Genomic DNA, 15,051 nt, shown 5'->3' on the forward strand with positions numbered 1-15,051 from the left:
ACTTTTTTGTTACTCTTATTATTTGAATTGGTCTAATGCCTTATTTTTAGTCAGTCTTCTTTCATCCTTCAAATATCAACGTGTTTTTTGTTTACGAATGTGTAATTAATTGATATAATTATGATATATATATATATATATATATATATATATATATATATATATATATATATGAATTACAGGTTCAAAGTATAATAAAAATAATCTATATTATAAATGAAATAAAGACTTTCATTTATTTGGTTGAACCAGCGAATAATAAATATTTAGAATAATTAAACCTAACCGAAGTATTGAACGAAGGCGGCATATTATTAGACATTTTTGGTCCTCCGGGCTGGATGTAATCTTAAAATTTAAGAATCATCATTTTTAGTCTTCCAGCACTACGGGTATAATCTACCGTATATATCATCTATAGTGAACCGGTTCATTTTTCAATATTTTGGATGAAAAGAAACTATTATCAGATAATTTATTAAAAAACCCAGCACAATTGAAACAAAAGTCATGTACTCTCTCAGGAAAATAAAAACCGTAACTCTAAAAGTGTCTGTATCACGTTTTTCAGAATACAAAAATGTAGGAACACAATTACGCAAATTTACAAAGATGAACTGAAAATGATTATAAGTAGAGTAATCTTGTTAACACAATAAAAATTATAATCATCACTAATGACAGTTATAGAAACACCTGATAAAATAATTAATCATGATATGAAGCAGTCAAAAAATATAATAGAAACTGGATTCAATCTATTAACAATAGAAAAATCTGGAACTTATAAATATAGTAAAGAAGATTATAAAAACTATAGTGAATTATAGGAAACAATAAAAAGTCATGAGAAATATATTAAACAAAGATACTGATAAGCCAACAGAGAGTAGAAATGGAAGTAAATTACTAACAGTAAATAGTGAAGTGTTCATTGAAATCTAGGTAACTTCCAGCACTCTGAAGAAATTAAAAGGTTTAATAGACTCAAATTAGTTGATGAAGGTTTTGTTTGGACAGATCCACATTCAAAAAAAATAAAGGTTAAACTAACTGTTACTGCTGAAGTACTTGGAAAAACTTAAATGCTTGTATTTTTTTTTTGTAATTTTGTATTGGTCTCTAATTTATAAAATTAATGTTTAGCAGGATTTAATGGTATTAAGATCCTGTAAAGTGTGGAGATGGTTATTTTTGTAAAGTGATTTTTTTTTTAGTTTTACTGTTATTGGGCTTTTATAGAACCTCAGATTTATTATATCTTTATTATTGATGAGAAAATGTGAATGTCTGAAACACAGTTATTAATGTGTCTCAAAACGTTAATTACACGGTTCAGTGATCTATTTTACTTCTTTCTTGTTTAGGTTATAACAACCGTAGTTAATTTTAATTATGGATTTATTCATTTATCCCTTATATTTGCTTTCAAAGATTTCTTTGCTTTTTTATCTTTAGTTAATAAAGATAAAAAAGCAAAGAAATATATTTAAACGAAATAAAAGTCAGTCAAAACAATACAAAATAATTTCTAATTTCAACAGTGACAAAGTTGCAGGTTTTAATAGAAAGAATAATGAATAAAACATGTTACACATTTAACATGTAGAATACGATTACTTCTAGGAGATATTAATGCATTCACTTCTCACGCAAGTGAAAACAGAAAACGAAACAAAAGGACAGCGTCATAACAATTCCACCGTAGCTTTTAACAAACCCTTTACCTTGAATCATAACAAGCAATTTAAAGTAAATAATGTCGGTTTTTATTCAAAATTTAAGTCTAAGCAATGTTATTTTGTAATTCAAACCATCATTTACAACAATGTAAAGATTTTTTAAATTTGTTTATCAATGAACGCAGAGACTTTTTGAGGCATCATTAGTGTTACATATGGCTGTTGATAAAAATATATTTTCGTTTGACTGATTATTAAATGAACAATAACTATTATCTTAAGGCTTATTAACATCTAAATTAGAATGTTTAATTTTGTCCATATGAACGAGTGTATTATGTTTTTTTAATGCAAATCATACATAAATTTTTTGAGTAACACTCATTAATAGAATGGCCTTTATTTAAACAAATAAAACATCAGTTAATATGCCTTCTTCTAGAGGTTATCGTCTGGAATTAAGAAATTCAATAAAGTCTTTAAAGATGGAAATCTTTGATTTGACAATGTTTCCTTCCGTAATCTTGAGGTATTGTAGTCCAGTTTTGATGTTAGAAATTTGACAATAAATTTATATCTGTTTACAGGAAGTTGCATTGCTTCAAGCGAATTCACATATGAGGAAATTTCATTAATAAATTTGGATAAAGTAACTACGGATTCTCTTTTTATAGAATCTGGCCTTAAAATGCGCTCAGCATTATGAAATGTTATAAAACATTTGTTATAAAATCGTGTTTTTAATACTTGTAGAGCATTATCATAATTTTTATTTGTTATTGCTAGATTTTTAATGATACCTAAGGCTTCATCCTTCAAACAGGCATTTAAGTAGTATCATTTTTGAATATTAGATAAATAATCTCTATTATGTACTACACCAGTAAATATATTAAAATAGTGCTGTTACTCTAATATATTACCTCTAAATAAAGGCATATTAATAGGTTGTAGTTGTGTGTGACTAAATGTTGTATTTGAACTAAATTCTTATTAAATTATTTCTGGTTATTATTTATTACATGGTGCAATTTGGACTAAATTTTGCAATTTTTACAATTTGAACTAATTTGGTGCAATTTTGATTTATTAAACAGCGTAATTTGGAATACTCAAGCCTTCGACTTGTATACGATCCGAAGCTAAAACATCATCAAAATATTGTAATTCGATTTCTGATTGAATAGTGTCATATTTGCTTTGTAATTCAAGAGAAGTCCTTATTTTAATTTTTTAAGGTTGGAATATCACCTAGCGAAGGATCATAATTGTGAGTAAATGTGCCAATCATAGTTATAGCGACCTTTACTAACCCTATTAGTCTAATTAATTGTTCCCTACCCATAATAATAGTAATAAGTAAAATTAAAAATTTGAATTACTAACAAAATTAAACATGAAATTAATCAAATGATATTACATAAAAGATGAGGCAATGCAAATTAAATGTAATATTAAAAAAGATATTTCGTAAATGATGTTGTAGATCAAATTGCTGCGAGCCCGTTTATTGTAGTAATTTGTTGAACATTAAAAATCTTGAAAATCTTAGATTATATCCGCTATTGTGAAAGATCAAGATGATGATGATTCTTCAAAATTTCAGATTTTATCCGCGATTCTTCAAAATCGTAGATTATATCCGTAGTTCTGGAAGACTAAAATGATGATTCTACAAAGTTGTATATTATATCCACGGCCGGAAGACCAAAAATGTCGAATAATATGCCGCCCTGGTTCAATATCTTGGTTAGGTTTAATTTTTCGACACCATGTACGAATAGTGTGAGATATATTAACCGTGGAAAAAATTACTATACGCATGGTTACTATATCTCACTACCTCCTTAACCAGTTGTAACCAAAATCAAATATTATCAATGGGCCGCATTCAGTGCCATCGTATACTGGTTTTTTTTTTTTTTAAATTTGTTAATTCAGTCTGAAGATATGAAGTAAAACAGTAACTGGAGAAATGATCAAAAGTTTAGGCTTACTATCTCTGAATTAAGTTACCCAAATATATAACCAAAACATACAAAAATGTGATTTTGTTTTCAGAAACAAGAAAGAAGACAAAATAGTTTTTTGTAACCTCTTTGTGGGGTTTGAATACCACAGGCAAAATATTATCAGAATGTTTCTTAGCAACTTAAGGCACAATCAATTATGTAAGTAAATTTACCTATCCTTTGAGTAAAAGTTTGAGACACAGACCCGTATCTCACTACCTCGTTGAACGATTGTGAGATTAAATGGTATCGATGCCCACATACAGAAATCATCATGCCAAATTTCATCTAGATCGGTTTTCCAGTCTGGAGATATCAAACAAAAAACAGTTCAATGAGCACGTTTTTCAGAATGTAAAACCTTCTGGAATATTTCTATTCTAAGATTGTGTTATTTACTTAGAGGTGTCATAAAACTTCAAGATCTGCAATAACCCTGACAGATAAAATCTGCCTCAAATAGTATACTTTCTTTTATGTATTATACTGTATATATGCAGTTATAAAATATAACTGTATAGCAGGGAAAGTAGAGTAACTACTTTAGTAAGTAGAGTAATAATCATGTTTAGTGTTAAAGACTTCAACAACATTTTACATTTGTATCTTAATAATGTAAGTGTATACTCAATTTTTACTGTCTAAGTAGGAGAGAGATAATTAATTATTATCTGGCTAATATATCAATAAATATTCCGGTTTTCATTCTTCATAGAAGGACAGAAACTTCGTATCTACTCTCTAACTCTTAACTTATTATAGAACTCTAGCACAATCTAAAATTTCTTGAATACCTGATGGATAATTTTGGTTAATATCAAACTAACTTTCAAAACGAAAAGTTAATAATGGAAGTAGTAAGTTATTAAATCACGTAAAACATCATAGGATAATTGTAATTTCATCGATAGCTTCTCTTCTCCTTTTCTATGTGTAATACAAGAATAAAATCACTGAAGATTACCTGATTCAGATGTAGCATTTATTCAATTTTATATGTATTTTTATCAGCAACTACACCCCCACCGCGTTACTGGTTGCTAATATTTTATGCAATGGTACTTAATTCTTTACATTCATCACACTGGATCACGTAAGTAAATATTTCAAAAGTTTACTGAATCCTTTTTGGATTAATTAAAAACCTGTGTTTAGTATTTGTTCCTAAGGAATTATTAGGCAGCTGTTTACATCATAACTTTTCTCCTACTAATATCAAATTAATTCTCAATAGACAAATTAGATTTGTTGTAAATATAAATTTAATTATTCAACAATAATCTTCTTTCAATATTCACTTATGTAGTATAAGAAATTTTTATTTGAATCTACATGATGGTAAACTACTTTGCTGCCTAGAACAAATTAATAAGTCCCTCACATTGTGATTATTATTTTATTGGCGTTGATTAGTGAACACATCAAGAGAATAAAAAGGTTTAGCTACAGTCAAAGAAACTTTTAATGTTATGTAAATTATTTTCTTTTTAAATGTCCCTACTATTTTTTTAAGTAATTTATTAAAAAAATAATTCATACCTAAGACCTTTTTGAATTATGTGAATAGGAAGCTGCAAATTTAATTTCGCATTATTATTTTTATATAGACGCTTTTTTAACATTAACGCTAAAAAATCTATTTTAATTTTAATCATAAAAAGCTGTTATTAAGAAAATAGGTCGTGCTTATTTTATGAATTGCAATTGTGTGTTGTTACTTTGTGCGGGATTATTGTGAGTATATTTTGTGGTTTAATAAGAGAAATCAAACAGCTATTTGGAAGGTATATTTAACTATATTTAAAACTTTTAATTATATTTTGGCTTCGGTCCGAGTAACCTTTAGGTGCGGATGAATTCTACACTAGTTGATATGATCGAGATGATCGAGATTCGAGATAGAACGTCTGATTGTGGAAGTTATCTGGTTAATCACGGAGACGGGGTCATTAGCGGTGTCGACTAGTGACCCGAGGAGGATAGCTCGCAGAAAATTAATTATAAATGACCTAGCGAACAATTTATCGAGGAATTCAATTGATAACGACAATGTGATTATGAAATCCCCGCCAAGTCGCGGCGAACCACATCAATGCCGAAGAAACAAACTGCGTCTTAATACGATCCTTGGAGTATTATCAATATCAAACAGATTTAGTAGCCTTCCATTATATTACGAATCAAACGGAACCCGTCAACCCCCCACCTACAGTACTTTACGGGATAAATGATGTACTTAGGTTATATAAACTAATAAAAAACCTTGTGGGTAAGGGAAATTACAACATAGGACTGCTAAGAGAGAAATAACCGGAATAATTTCTAAATATATTGAGATATACAAGAAGTTCATGAATCTAGTACGTGAACATGAATTAATGGGGCATACCTTCACTAGAAAGGAACCTTTCAAATTGTGATAAAAAACATGCACCACTCCATCCCATTGGAGATAATCAGGGAAGCGATCGTAGGTCACGGTCATAGGGAGAAAAACATAGTAAATAACCAACAATAGAACATAGTAAATAACCATAGTATAGAATAACTAAAGAGCCAACACTAACATTTTTCGTGAAATTAGAGCCGCAGAAGAAAAATAAAAGTATATTTGAATTAAAATACATTGCGAACCGCAGGGAATAGTTCAAATACCACGGAAACCAACAGGTCTCATCCAATGAGGTGCTAACAGTACGGGCACACTAAAAACAATTCCATGAGGTCCTTCCGCTGTGTGAAAAGTGGGGAAGGCCACCGAATCGCCGATTGTTCCAGCAAGTACAGGAACACTCCAGCAACCTGAGCTTGCTGGAGTGCCAATCCGACCATCCGGCAAACTAACGGGGTTGCCAAGTACACCAAGAAATATTGAAGAGAGAACAAAGGCAAAAGGTGAATCGGAACTAGCAGCTTACTTCAAAAAACGAATCCGCTAGCCGTAGAGCAACCGGCCTCATCTTTGATGATAACATTTTTCCCACGTTGGGGCATGGAACATCTGAGAACATCAGCGCAAAGCCTGATTCTCTCCACTGAACACATGCTGCGGCGGTAAGCCGTAGTAGTAAGAATACAGAGAAGCTTTCTTGAAATATAGATTTCCTAATTCACTAGACTGGAAGTCTGATAAGTTTGCTTATTGAAGTACTCTCGAAAATCTGTTAATGCCAAGGTTTCTCTGAATCGTTGTATGGAACATTAGCGGCCTACTTTCTTCGTGGGAAGAACTAGAAATTGCGATAAATAACAATTTCCTTGACTTGATACTGGTATCAGAGACCCAGTTTAAAGACGAAATTACCTAAAGCTTCAACGGTTCTCGATATATATGACAAATCACCCGGACGGGAAAGCTCATAGGGGAACTGCGGTATTAGTTAGGAATTCTCTACGCTATCACCAGCTTCCGAATTTCTGCACTAACCAGATTCTGCAACCACGGTTGAAGTTATAGACTGGTTGAGGCCTGTAAGACTGTCCGCAGTGTATTTTCCTCCGCACCATACTATAGCTAACGAGTATTCTCTGAATAATTTTCGACACTTTGTTCCAAGTTTATCGCTGGAGTTGACTGGAACACGAAAGATCCATGGAGTAGATAAAACACATTATCGTAGAGTGACAACTAACAGAGGAAGAATATTAGGAATTGTTTTCAAATTCTAAGCCTTGACGTAGTCTCGGGGTTTCAGCAAACATACTGGTCTCTGTAGCTATCAAAAATCCCAGATTTACTTGACTTTTATATTACTTTAGGTATATCATTTACACATATATATATACTTTAGTAGAAAAAAGGCTGTTTAAAAAGTAAATAATTTAGTTCTCATAAAATTAAGATATAATTTAAAGTGCTTTCATCAACAGTAGGATATTTACTACATCTGAATTGGAGAATCTACAATACTTTTAACTCCGAAATCAAAATAGTAATGCTATTAAGAAAAAAATATAACATTTAATAATAATACTTTTAACATTCTTTATATATCAATGAAGTTTAATATATATATTTAAATTAATTATATTTTGTTTTTTTGTTTTATTAAACTCGTACTAAAAAAATAATTAAAATAAATTAAATATGCTTTTTTTTCACTGTGATCTTTCAGAAACGGAAATTAAATTTTATATTTAAATAAACAAAAACGTCATATCCGTGCTAACTTCTTTCTTTATTAAATTTATCACATTTTACTGCAGAAATTCAACTGCATTTGTTGCTTTATAATTATTCAAATGAATGAGCTTAGTTTATCTGTAAGTTCTAAATATTACAGTAAAATAAATGCTATCTGAAAATAGATTTTTTTTAAAACCCAGTGAATACAATTTTTTGTCGTTAAAATAATGTCGCAGCAGATTGCGCTATAATTAAAATTGAATACTTTAACAAAATTTATTAAAAAGATAATATACACTATATTCCAAGATAAATGACGGAAAAAACAAAAAAATTATTAAAGTACTTCTGCTGATGATACTATTTCATCGATAGGAGATTGAATCCCATGAAAATATCTAAATTTAACCCATTTTTTAATTACCGATTACTTTTAAGTCTCTAACTAAAATAATTGGGAAGTGTGTAGTAAATAAGTGGTGAAACGCAGGACTGAAAAAACGAATCAGAATGTATTTTTTTTTGGTAGTAATACTATCAAAATCCATTCAGAACTGTAAAATATATGAAATAATGAAAATTTTTAATTTTTTAACATTTAATGAGAGCAGCCCTATTTGAGTTTAACATTTTCTACATTTACAATTTTTGTTTGAGATAAACTCACACTTTAAGCATACCTAAATAATGTTGTAAATTAATCCAACGGGTTGGTCTAGTGGTGAACTCGTCATAGCAAATCAACTGACTGATTTCGAAGTCGAGAGTTCTAAGGTTCAAATCTTAGTAAAGGCAGCTTACATAGATTTGAATACTACATCGTTGATACCGGTGTTTTTTGGTGGTTAGGTGAAACCTAACCACACATTTCGGAATGGTCGACCTGAGACTGCACAAGACTGTCGTTCATTTAATTAATTCATACATCTCGTTCATCTTCTGAAGTAATATCTTACGGTGGTTCCGAAGCCTAAACAGAAAAAGTAAGAAAGAAATAACAACGTAAATTACTCGTACAAAACTATACCAATTTAGAAGAATTTTTCGGTTGCAATAAATAGTTTAACTGCTTTTTTTATTAAAAATTAGATATCTTTTAATACTGTTTGACGAATTATAAATCAAATTTATTCAATCTTCTCCCTCTGCTAGAATACAAACTCGGGTTTTATTAAATTTCATTGAAATCAATTCTCATATTTTCAGATAACCTTGAAGATAATTTTTCTTGAAATTGAATGAAATGAATTCCTAAATTTACAAAAGGAGTCCATGACTCAAAAATGAAACATTGAAAATTTTCATCATAAGAAATTCTTCTAATATAGAAAATATTAATGTGATTTTTATACAGAAAATTTTGCTCAAATTAAATCTTAATTATATAATACTAATAAAGATTTTTTTTTATGGTAGCCTCCCAACTCTTTTCCTTCTAGTTGTCCCATCTCCCAGCAGCAAACAGAAGCAGTCATCCAATGTGAAAAAGGAATGCATTTGGAACATTGGCTTAAATACTCATACTTTGGTATACTGTAAAAATAACGTAATAAAGCTCATGCAGCTGTTACTAAAAACATTTATCTAAAAAAACGAAGTAAAAAAAAATAATAATTGTAGTCATAAAATAAAAGTTAAATGAACAGATTTATCAGTTCCGATAAGCAGAATTTTACCTTTTACATAGAAAAGTTCTACATAATCTCTTTTTAAAATCCACTGAAAGATTCGACCATATCGTTATGACATGAACATATCACTAACGTATGCAATTCAGAAACATCTGGGCAATAACTGTATAATCAGTTGCAATACTAGATTTATTCTTATTATAATTTCAAAGGCATGCATATAGGTGCTCTCAGACCCATATTCGTCTATAATAATAATAACAATCGTAATAACAATAATGCCCTGAAGTAGATAATCCCCACGTCCGGAATATAACATTTACCTTCCACGTCCAGGGCGGCAACAGCTGTACATAAGTATTATCCATAATGCTGGCTAACGAGTCTTCGAGTGTTTCCTTCGGAGATGAAACTTTCTTCGGCCTGGTTCCACCTACAGGCCGTTTTACAAGGACTGGATTTTCTGCCACCTGATACGGAAATTAAAAAGATTACGGAAGTGAATTCATACCTTTAGATCTGGCGATTTGGCGGCCACGGTAAAGGTGATTGCAGGTGTAACGGAGGCCCTTCCGCTGCCCATATGCCCCCGCGATAGCAACCATGTAGCTAAGGTGCCTCTATATGTCAGTGCATGGAAGCCCTGAAAACTTCAGTGTGTAGGGGCCTGGAGTCAGCGTAGAGGTTGCGCATCCGCTCTCTGCCAGGACATATACCGGTTCCACCGAAGTAGCGGTCCGGACCTCCAGGGTTAGTAGCCCTGGATTGAGGGGTGTACCCTGGTGGCAAGCCTTGCTACAGAAGGGATTGAAAATCATGCAAATTGAACAATCACCAAACGTGACAGAAGGTTCACGTTCGGCCGATTCTAGACCCTCGTCTAGAATCGGCCGTCACCTGAGACAAAAGGGATATGAGACAAGAATGGAAAAGGAGGTAAGGAGTTTGCAGAGAACTCTAATCAAGAGAAATGTACCAAAACCAAAGTATCTGGTAATTGCGAGAGATGATTGAAATGTGATGGAAATTTTTTGAGAGGTTTTCTTATTGCTCGAAAATAAGTAAATGTGCTGGAGGCCCAGTTGAGCAAGTTAGAAAAACATATAATGGGCTTTATGTAGAGATGATGCACAATCACAGAAGATCCTAGGACTTAATAATATTGGCGAATTTGCTATGCATGTCGATCGGCACAGTACACTCAATACCTCAAAACGTGTTGTGGTTTGTCGAGATCTGCTAAATTGCATAAAGTAGGAAATAGTGGAGGAACTGACACCACAAGGAGTGATAGAGTGCTGCAGATTGAGCATGAGAAGAAACGGCAAAGCCCTATCTTTTGCATCCCATGTCCTCACATTTAACCCTGCCGCAGAAAGTGCGTGCAGCATTTCACCGTCTGGATGTAGGGACTTTTTTACCTCAACCATGAGGTGCTTCAAGTGCCAACGTTTTGGCCACACCGCTGCCCGATGTGAGAGACCGAAAATATGTACGTGTGGTGAACAATTTCATGAAGGGGAACCATGTAAGGATCCTCCTTCATGTATAAACTGTAAAGGACAGCATTCGTGCAGATCAAGAAACTGTTCTGTTTACAATGGTAAAGTTGCTGTACAGGAGGTCAAAACCCTGTAGAAGGTTGAGGCACCTTGAGGCAAAGAGAATTGTAAAAGCATGCAAGCCTAGATCAACAACCTATGCTCACGCTGCACCTGCTGTTCCTGCTCCTGCTCCAGCTATTGTCGATGAAAACCAGTTTCTTGGCAAACTTGCACCCACTATGGCTAATATGATTGAGAGAATAATAGAAAACAAAATGAAGTCTTTCACTCGAAAAGTATTCACAAAGCTAACGATAAAGTACAGCCTCCTGATGATACCTCGACTACAAACAAGACTACAAAGAATCAGAAGAAAAAGATACCAAGCCAGAGGTCCAAGTTCGTTTGTGTGAAATATTGGATGATGGTGCTGGGGGAATAACTGCTTCGCAGTCCTTGATGGAGACTCCCAAGCCTTCTGCAACCTAGATGGTCTCTAAACCACAGAGACAACAAAAAACCACACAGCGGAGGCCTGTTTCCCCCTGCCTGAGGCGGTGACTGGTGCGACTCCTGTTGTGGGAGTCTGTCAGGTTCCCGCCTCTCAATCGGCGCCTAAACCAAGCACCGATCAATGACGTCAGCTTCCCCGTCTGCTTCGATTCGGAGACCGGGAGCTACACGGATGATGACATACTTATCGAACACGAAGCTGTTCGAAAAATGAAAAAGATGAGGAAAAAGGGATGGCCAAACACAGAGATTAAATAATTAAAAAAATTAGCTAGTCGATTCTTCAATGGAATATAAATGGATGTTTGTCAAACATCCATGAGCTCCAGCGCTTGGTACATGATGTAGACCCAATTTGTATGTGCCTGCAAGAAACACATTTCTGCTAAAATTAAAATTTCCAATTAAGAAGATACAATATATTTTGGCAAGATCAACCGCCAAATATAAGAGTTAGAGGTGTGGTAGCTATATTAACTTTGAATAGAACTACCACCGAGGATTTGAATACTAGATCGTGGATACCGGTGTTCTTTGGTGGTTGGGTTTCGATTAACCACACATCTCAGGAATGGTCGAACTGAAACTACACTTCATTTACACCCATACATATCATCCTCATTCATCCTCTGAAGTATTATCTGAACGGTAATTACCGGAGGCTAAACAGAGAAAAGAAAGAACTACTACCGAAGCGGATAAAAAAAATAAAAATCTGCAAGCGCTGCAATCAGCATCCGCAGCATACTGTATACTTGCCAAATTTTGATTGGAAGGATGATGATATAACTCGATTAATTACTCTGCTTCCCCCACCTATACTATTGGTGGGCACTTTAATGCACACAATTATTTTTGGTGGTCAGATCGAGTAGATACCCATGAAAGAGAATTGGAGAAGTTCCAGTTGGAAACATTAAACAGTGGAAAACATTATAGCATTAACTAATAAAACTTACAAATTGAACTTAGACTTTAAAATCGGTGAACAGGATAATGTTCCTCATATTATATAATATGTAATGATTGTCCGGTCGACTTAAGAGAATGGCTAAAAGGCACATGAATTACCTTACCGTTTGATATTCCTACGATTTGGTAAGAACCGAAAGATCACTTAACCGATTGTTATTTCTGTTTAACTAGTCTGACATTTCTAAGAAATCTAAAGACAGATATACTCTATGCTTCACTGTCATCTGCTCTCAAACCTTTTCCTCGCAGTTAATCCATTCCGGTTCCTGAGATTACTGAAAACTTGTTTCGTGAAAACAGCGATGAGGAAGTGGACATTGTGAAAGAAGACAATCATGATTCAGGCGTTAAATTACTATCCGGTGAGTCACATCATTTACCACAAGGTGAACTTTTTTTTTAATACCATCTTTAAACTCACAAGGGGCGACCGGTATTCGCCTAATACACGTTACTTCAGTCACACCCGAGAGCCATGGCGGTGAATAAACCCACCCTAGCTTAGGGCCCTTACTGACCCTACCGTCGGGGTTCCTCCTAGTTTATCAGAACTCCTTGACCTTCCGCTTCTGGAAGGTCAGGGTGCCCCTCCCCAAAAGGACTTCCCTTCCCGTGCCTATACCTACTCAGGGTCTGGGTATGCTCTCCACGCATGTGCTCTACCCTTCTGTACCAGTCTGTTATGGAATTAGGAAAAGAAACGTATGACATTATGAAAATTGTTATTGAAAAAGTAAATTATAAAAAGTGTAGTTGGAATACGTGTAAAATTTAAAACAGCTCTTTTATAAGGCATGAAACTGTTGTTTTACTTGTGAATGGAACAGCTGAGCTTGGGTTCAGCATTATGTAGTAAAACAGCTGAAGAAGTATGAAAAATTTACTCCACATCAAAAATCATTATTCATGCCTCTAGTTAAACTAGAAAGAATACTTTTACCGCCCTTTCATATTAAACAAGGATTAATAAAAAAATTTTGTTAAAGCATTGTACGTAAGGCAGAAATTCCCAAAAGTAAGTGAAGCAAAAATTAGGAAGGGATTTTCGTTGATCCACAAACAAAGGAACGAACTGAAGAAAATGAACTGAATTCAGTGTTTCAGTATTGAAAAACCGTTAGATATTTCAATGATGTCCCTGAAATGACAATTCATGAGGCTCTTTACAAAAGAAAATCTACTACGAAGTTTTAATGTAAGTGTATGATATTCCACAGCGTTAGTTACATTAATTTTTGTAAACCTTAATATATATTTAAGTGAAGATGACAAAAAGATTCTATTTACAGATCTGTAATCTAAGCAAAACAAAAAAACGCCAAGAAAGATATCAAATTTAGAGAAATAAAAAAGTTTTATTTTTTATAACATTGTAATTATTTATTTTTGATAATTGATTTCTTTATTATATATAATTATGTTAAACCTATGATCCATTTTTTTTTTTTTTTTTTTTTTTTTTTACTTTCAAGGCCGCAAAGGAACACTTTAGTCAGAATAGTTCAAGTCTTTTTTGCCGATCTTTTGGTCTTTAAGTTCTTAGCTTTTACTTTCTCCCAATATTTAGTCATTCTTAATAATCTTGTTTACGATCCTCTTCTGAATAAACCCTTTTTGTATAATTAAAAGTTCTTACTTTAATGTTGGTATTCGGATCTTTAATAACAAATTTTAATTTTTCGGATTTATTAAGCAAATCTTTGTAAGTCAAATTTAATTCTTGCATGTCTTCTTTAATTTCTTTGATCTACAATGGCGGATTTTTTAAAGACCAAAATTAATCGATAATTCTCTTATTAATCCTATCCTGCGGTAATCTTAACAAGTGTGCACAGAAAGAAATTCGCTTCTTTTTCATAGTATCAATTAAGGATTCCAAGTTTTCGTACAGAAATTTATTAAGCAATAATCTGTACTGATTTTCGGGCTTATATTTTTTGTTTATGCAGGTTCTAAGAATCCTGCGTTCAACTTTAAGCAAAGGTTCATTCCTATTTTTCTGATTTAATCTAAATAAAGTCTTGCTCGTGTAAGAATTACTGGTTTAACAATAGTTTTGTAATGTCTAATTTTAGTGTTAATCAAGAGCGATTTTTGTTGTAAGTATTTTTGGTTACTTGTAGCACTTAAAATAATTTATTGTCTTTCAGTCCAATTTTGTTTTTCGTTACAATTACAAGTAATGATCTCTCCAAGATATTTAAATTTTTTAATAAATAAAGTTCTACTTTGTTTCCATTAATATTCACAGAATTAATAACTAAGGGATCTATTGCCATCATTTTAGTATTTTAGTAAGAAATTTTAAGTCCAATTTTATTCGCAAGTTCTTCTATACTTGTTACTTGTATTCTGGCTTCTGCGATACTATTAGCTGCTAATAAAGCTAAGTTGTCGGCAAATCCTAGACAATTTAAATTTAAGTTATCTCTTTTGTATCCTATGTGAATATTTTTTGGATTAATTTTAAAGCATTCGCGCATCAGAAATTCTAGTGCACAATTAAATAATAAAGGCGAAAGTCCGTTGCCTTGTCGCAGTCCGGATTTTATGTAAAAGGTTCGGAAA

Source organism: Lycorma delicatula, chromosome 1, assembly GCF_047948215.1.
Source record: "Lycorma delicatula isolate Av1 chromosome 1, ASM4794821v1, whole genome shotgun sequence".
In the NCBI taxonomy this organism is placed as follows: domain Eukaryota; kingdom Metazoa; phylum Arthropoda; class Insecta; order Hemiptera; family Fulgoridae; genus Lycorma; species Lycorma delicatula.